Genomic DNA, 7,166 nt, shown 5'->3' with positions numbered 1-7,166 from the left:
TAAGGCCAAGAAAACAGTATGGTACCCACTTATAGAGGGCACAAGATGTCAGACAAAGAAAGGAGTTTGAACTTGGTAGGTAAGTGAGACACTGAAGAGATTTGTGAAGAGGTGTGTCAAGACTAGATCTATGCATAAAAAAAAAATATATCCTGGCAATGGAGAGAAAGTGAAGGTAGAAAGACTGGTTAAGAGGCTATTACAGTAGCCTAGGCAGGTGTTAATGGGGCCTGTACTAGGACAGTGGCAATTGGAACAGGGAGAAGGGGATAAATGCTAAAGACATGGCAACTACAAATATAAAACAACCAAGTGACTTTAAAGTCAAGATTAAAATGTTCCAATCCATTAGAACTGAGAAAACATGTAGTCTAGAATATCAGATCTGGCACACTTGTTTTCCTTGGCTTTCCTACACACAGATAGACCTTCCGGTAAAAACAATAACTTGTAGTAATCTTAGCTTCTATGTGGTTTTGGCCTTAATTCTAACTGTCCACATCACTTCTTCAGGGAAAAGGCATTAGCAGCTCACAGCAGATAATGTTCATCCTGACTTGGATGCCTCCTTTTTGTTGATGTGTCAGCAACCAGCTAGTTTAAAATCTCTCTTCCCTTGATATGAAGGGCAAAATTGTACAAAGTTGTAAGGAACAATTACATGGATGGAGTGAAAGGAAAAAGATTCAGTAAAGATAGGATTACAGATTTAGAGCTACAGGGAAACTTAGAGTTCATAAGCTCCAATGCCCCCAATTTACAGATGTGGAAACTGAATGGGAGAGAGGTAAAGAGACTTTTCCTAATGTCCCAGAGATGATAATTCAGAGAACTAGCATTTGATCTAGGTCCTCTGCATTCTGAGCTCCTCATCCCACTGCACCATGCTGCCTCCCTTTCAAAGTCACTGGGGAAGAATTATTGTTTCAACAGAATGCATTGTGTCATAAAGGCTAAGAGATTGTAGTTTCAATAACTATAGAATGGTTAACAGTTTTACATGGTACAAGTCCACAAGCTTTTAGTAAGCTTCTACTATGTGCTGGGCCTTATTCTAAGTGCTGGGGATACAAAGAAAGGTAACACGCAGTCCTTGGTCTCAAGAGGTCAAGGTGGGTGAAGGCTGAAAAAAGGCCATTGGATTCGGCATTTAGGTCACTAGGGACCTTTGATAGAGTGGTTTCAGTAGAGTAGTAGCCTTGACTTATACCACTCCCTCAGCCTCCTCTCCCTTATGATTAGAGGGCTGGACGGTGGAGTACCAAACTCCTCCCAGTGACTTCCTTTATAAAGCATAGAAACTGCCCGTTTTTGTTTTTGTTTTTTTTAACCGCAGAATAAGATGCTCTCTGGTATCTCCCCCCATCCTGTCTCAAGGGCAGGGATTGCCTTTATTTTTAGTGTTTCCTCAGCACTTAGTACAGTGCCCGGCACAGAGTAGGCACTTACTAAACATTTAATCAATTAGATTAGATTGGATTGGAATCTGGACTATCATGAGTTAAGGAGTAAGTAGATAATGACTATTCGACATGGAAAGTTAAATACTTTTTAATGCAGAGACATGCGATCCACAGGTATCATGAAGATTTGGAGCAATTAAACTGATAATCAAGACTCAAGATGAAACAATATTTTAGAGGGAAGTTAGTTCCAAAATGTCAATATTTTTCCTGAGCAGTGAAAATTTGAAGCATGTGGGGCATCCCAGGGTTGGTATCTGTCTGCCCTCTTGGTGCCATTCTGGGGCTCGGGACCTCTCCCTGGCTTCCTGAGGCAGGGCCTGCTGCTGGTTTGCAGGGATGTTTCATGTCCTGGACCATTTTCCCACTTTGCCTGAGTGAGACAGAACTTTTCTGCCAATCTTCCAAGAAGATTGTTTCACCCTGCCTTCTCGCTGGTTCTACCATTCTAGAATTCATTTTGGGGTGCTATTTTATAGCTGCTTGGAGGTGAATATGGGAGGATTCAGGTTATTTCCTCCTTGCTCTGCCATAAATCTACGGGATTTGTAGTCATAAAATTGACAGGGTGGAGGGAGTCTCATTTTCTCAAGGACAGGAGGACAAGAGTTAAAGACTCCAAAGAAATTGGGAAGAAGGGATCCCTAAACTCCTAGTTAAGATCTAGTTAAAGGTGAAAATTCTCTGATGAATTTGAGCATTTTTCTAAAAAAAAAATATTGTCTACAGCTAGGGAAGATGCAATAAATATCTACAGAGAAAAAAAGCAAAGGAAACATATTAAACCTTAGTAAAACATGAAAAAATAAGAGGGTAATTGATTAAAGCAGGAGCTTGGGGTTAAGGAACCAACTGCCCGGGGCAATGCAACCATGAAACAAAGATCTGGAGAAATTGGGTCATGAGTTTTTAAATATCTTTTTTTTTCTTGTTTTCCTTTCTTTTGTGCTCCCAAAGCAGTAGGTGGAGCAAGTTAGAAATCTTGTTGCCTTGGGCTAACAACCTGCTAGACATTTCCAAAATCTGAATAGACCACTAGCACCTCAAACTCAACATGTTTAGAACTGTACATGCCATTATACCCCCAAAATTTCCCTTCCTCGCAAGCACCTTATAGTCCCATATTCCCCTCTTCTCTTTCTCTAACACTCTTCATCCAATTATATGCCTAGTCATATGCTTCTATCACTCTCTCCCATCCATCCTCAGCTCTCCACTCACACATTACCACTGTAGTTCAAATTTCATTATCTCTCATTGGGACTACTACAATGGCCTCTCCATGTCCCTCTAGTACCTGTCTTCTCTAATCAATCCTTCACAAAGACGCAGAAAAAAGTCCTCTTAATGCATAGATTTGACCATATTGCTCACATTTTCAAAACCTTTCAGTGCCTTTCCAATTGTCAAGAAAGAAAGAAAGAAAGAAAGAAAGAAAGAAAGAAAGAAAGAAAGAAAGAAAGAAAGAAAGAAAGAAAGAAAGAAAGAAAGAAAAAGAAAGAAAGAAAGAAAATCATTGCACTGGTATTTATTGGTCCTTTATAGTTCTGTGCTAATCTATGGTAGCTCAAGCCTGGCTTCACACTATTTCACTCACTTTGCATTCTAATCAAATCGCACTATTTCTTGCTGCCCAGTCTTTTCCTTAAAATCTCTTAAATATCCCCACCCCCATGCACACACTACCATCACCACCATATGATTATAAGGATCTTGAATGCAGAGACTATATAGTTTTCATCTTTTTATCCCCCACTGTGCTTTCCTGCATATAGTAAATGCCTAATAATAATTGGAATATATAAACTGTTTTAAAGTTTATAAAGATTATATATATATATATATATGTATATATGTATGCATGTATGTATATCTCTTATGATTTTCACACAGCCCTGTGAACTAGAACAGCAACTTTGTGAACTGAGGATAAAGAAAGCACTGGAGTCAGGAAGATCTGAATTCAAATCCGGCTTTAAACACATATTAGCTGTGTGGCTTAACTTTCTGCCTCAGTTTCCTCACATGTCAAACGGAGATAATAATAGCATCTACCTTCTAGGATTGCTGTGAGGATAAAATGAGATCATATTTGTAAAACACTACATGAATGCTAGTTATTATTATCATTCGATTAGGTACTGAATATATAATCAGCATTTTATAGTTAAGGCCCAGAGAGTTTCAGCAACTTAACCATCTGTTCTAATAAAGAGCTAATTCTCCCATTCATTCCTCAATATTTAGCTATTGCCCTTTAAATGCATAGTTATGTGATACATAATACCTCTATACCACAAAAAGGAGAAATAAATCAAAACCTAATTCATAACTCATTTATATCTCAGTGGGATTTATTGAAGGATATGTTACAGCTGGTCAGATCTCAGGTGAATAACGAGTACAAGGCTGAAGAAAGTTCCCAAAGTCCTCTCTCGTGCTTCTGGATAAAGGGCTCCTTGTTCTGGTCCTTGAGAGCTCCTGGTCCTTCTCCAAACCCATACAATCTATGGTATGCACATGAGGCTTACAGTATGAGTTCTCTGTTGGAATTTGACTCAAATTTCAATTGCTCTTTCTCATAGAGAGAAAAAAGGTCCATTCTTAATTTAGTTCCTTATTAGCAAGTCTTTGTTTTCTGCTTGTTTTTGTTTATGTGGTTGTTATTGTTACTGTTGTTGTTGTGTAGCCTTGAAGATTTAAGATTATTAATTGTCCAAGGCATGCATTTCTGTTGATCATCAGTCTTTTCTGGACTTTCAGGGTGATTTGGCCATGGCACAGTCCCTTAGCAGCCTCAGATATACATACCTATTAACAAGGGGCACAAGTTGGGGATCCTATGATAAGCTGTTCTTATAATTAACCTAAGGATATATATAGTCAGTGACCTTGGGAGGTGATAGTTATATTAGGGCTAACAGATTTTTCAGTTTACGCACTAATAATTATCCTGGCAAAAATGTTTTGTAGTATTGCTATTATTGGAGTGTGGGGAGGTGTTGTGGGAAGCAAAGACTTTTGCCAAAGTTACAAAGAAAAAAAACTCAGCTTTTGGATTTATGAGGATACAAGTGGCTAGAAAATATAACAAATAAAGCATTGGAGTTGGAGTAAGGAAGCACTGAGATAAAATCCTGCTTCAGACATTTACTAGCTGTGCAATAATTAGCAAGTGACTTAACCTCTCTGTATCTGACTTTCCTTATCTGTAAAGAAAGGATAAAAATAGCACCTATCTCACAGAGTTGGGGGGGGGATCAAATGAAGTAACATGTAAAGTGCTTAGAAAACCTAAAAGCACTATATAAATGCTAGCTATTATTATTATTATTATATTATTCAAAGAAAATTCTAACCCAACATTGAAGTCAAAAGAATTACAATAAACCTCTGTTGTTCAGTTGTGTCCCAACTCTTTCTTTTCTTTTTCCTTTTTTTTTTTAGGCAACTGGGGTTAAGTGACTTGCCCAGGGTCACACAGCTAGTAAGTGTCAAGTGTTTTATCTGAGGTCAGTTTTGAACTCAGGTCCTCCTGACTTCAGGGACGGTGTTCTATCCACTGCGTCACCTAGCTGCCCCTGTCCCAACTCTTCATGACCCCATTTGGGGTTTTCTTGGCAAAAATATTGAAGTGGCTTGCCATTTCCTTCTCCAGCTCATTTTACTGATGAGGAAACTGAGACAGAGTTTAGTGACTTGCACAGGGTTACATAGCTAGTAAGTATGTGAAGCCAGATTTGAGCTCAGGAGAATGAGTATTCCTGACTCTAAGCCAATACTCTATCCACTGTGCTACCTAGCTGCCCCACAATAAGCCTAACTTGACACACATGGGTTTACCAGATCACAGTTCCAGTTAGGAGTATTTTGTGTTGAACAGATTTTATTTGGTCCCTACAATCTTCCATGGAGGGAGAATGTAATAGGAGTTCAAAGGTTTGGGGTGCCATGATGTTTGTAAATTGTGAGTGCACCAATAGTATAAGCACATGCACAGAATTGTGGACATCAGTTAAAGCATATTGCAGGATCTTGTTTTATTAACAAAAATATTTGTTATAATAAACATAGCCTCTCAGTGATTCAAGTCTCCAGGGTGCTTCTAGATGACCATGGACAAGTCTAGACATGTAGATCCAATAATCCACTGTTCTTCACATGCCACATGTTATGCCCAATATACACACTGAATCTCATGTCCCTAATGGTATTAGATTACATAATAATGACAGTTCAATATTCAGGTTGATAAACCTAATATTCTATGAGCAACAATAGTGCAGTTAGTAATAATTTTTGGAGCATTATATCATTTGGAACATTATATCATTATATCATTGGAGCTAGCTCTGCGGTGCTAGGTAAGCATGCCACTTGGTGGCACAATGGCAGTTTGTGCAATAGCAGAAGAGACCTTTGCCAGACTCTTGTCAATCTACCTCTTTAGGGACATAGATGTTTGAAGGACCAGATGGACATCTCTTGTATATCCCTTTAACAGTTGTGACCAAAATTCAAGAGGCTGCTGTTGGGGGTACTAATGCCCAACCAAATTCCTCATTAGGTGTAGCAACATCTAGTTCATATGGGAAACTATGGTCTGCAACATATAGTGCGCTGACTTGAGCCACCAGTATCTTAGCTTTAGTGAAGGCAGATAGTTCAGTTCATTGCTCTACTCCCACTTAGCCCCCTCCTTATAATAGCATACAGTGTACATGAGCATTGAGTAAGATGGGGGATAAAACCCCTTTAATATTTCAACAATCTCAAAGAGGTTTGCAACATTTTTATAGAAGTAGGATTAGGGAAAGCTTTAATTTTGTTAATTACGTCCTTGGATATAGCCTGCATTTTATTTGACCACACCACATAAAGGAACTTCATAATATGTATGAATCCTCATAGCTTTCTAGGGTTTGTTTCCCATACCCTTCTAAAGAGATGATTATGTAGCTGATCAAAATATTGCTGCAGTAATGGCAAATCATCAGATGTTAGCACAACATCATTGATATAGTGTTCATGGTGAACACCCACAGGAGCTGGGATGGCATTCAGATTGTGGGCAACCAGACCATGGCATGTGGTTCAGCTGTATATATTTTCCTGGGGTAGGGCTTGGAAAGTCCATTACTGTTCATCCCACGTAAACATAAACTGTTACTGTTGTTGTTGTTCATCAATGACATCATGAGAATGATGTCTTGACTTGCATTTGGATTGGATTTAATTGAGGCAGTTGTGCTCTCTTCTCCAGAGTCATTGAGGTCCAATGGGCAAGACATAAGTCAAGACGACTGGTGATCTCTGCCAAGGGAATGCTAAAAAAGGCATTTGCCAGAGCGAACGCAATATGCTGTTGTCCCACCTTTGTGATCAGTATCTAACATAGTAATTATGACTGGGACTACAACATATATTGGAGGAGAGAACTTGTTTAATTCACTACAACCACCATAGTTCTCCAAATCCCATCAGATTTTTCCATAGGCCACACTGGACTGTTAAAAAGGCTCTGGGTTCACTGTATATTACTTACTTTAGCCAATTCCAAAATTACTTCTGATATTTCTTGGTTTCCTTCTGGCAGCTTGTACTGCCAAATTTCACTACCCTCCTTGATGGTGGAAGGGAAGAGGGTATCTATTTTTTTTTTTTGGTGAGGCAATTGGGGTTAAGTGACTTACCCAGATTCAC

This window comes from Phascolarctos cinereus, unplaced genomic scaffold (genome assembly GCF_003287225.1).
Source record: "Phascolarctos cinereus isolate Bilbo 61053 unplaced genomic scaffold, phaCin_HiC Scaffold_726;HRSCAF=1367, whole genome shotgun sequence".
NCBI classification, from domain to species: domain Eukaryota; kingdom Metazoa; phylum Chordata; class Mammalia; order Diprotodontia; family Phascolarctidae; genus Phascolarctos; species Phascolarctos cinereus.
This window is presented reverse-complemented; position numbering follows the sequence as displayed.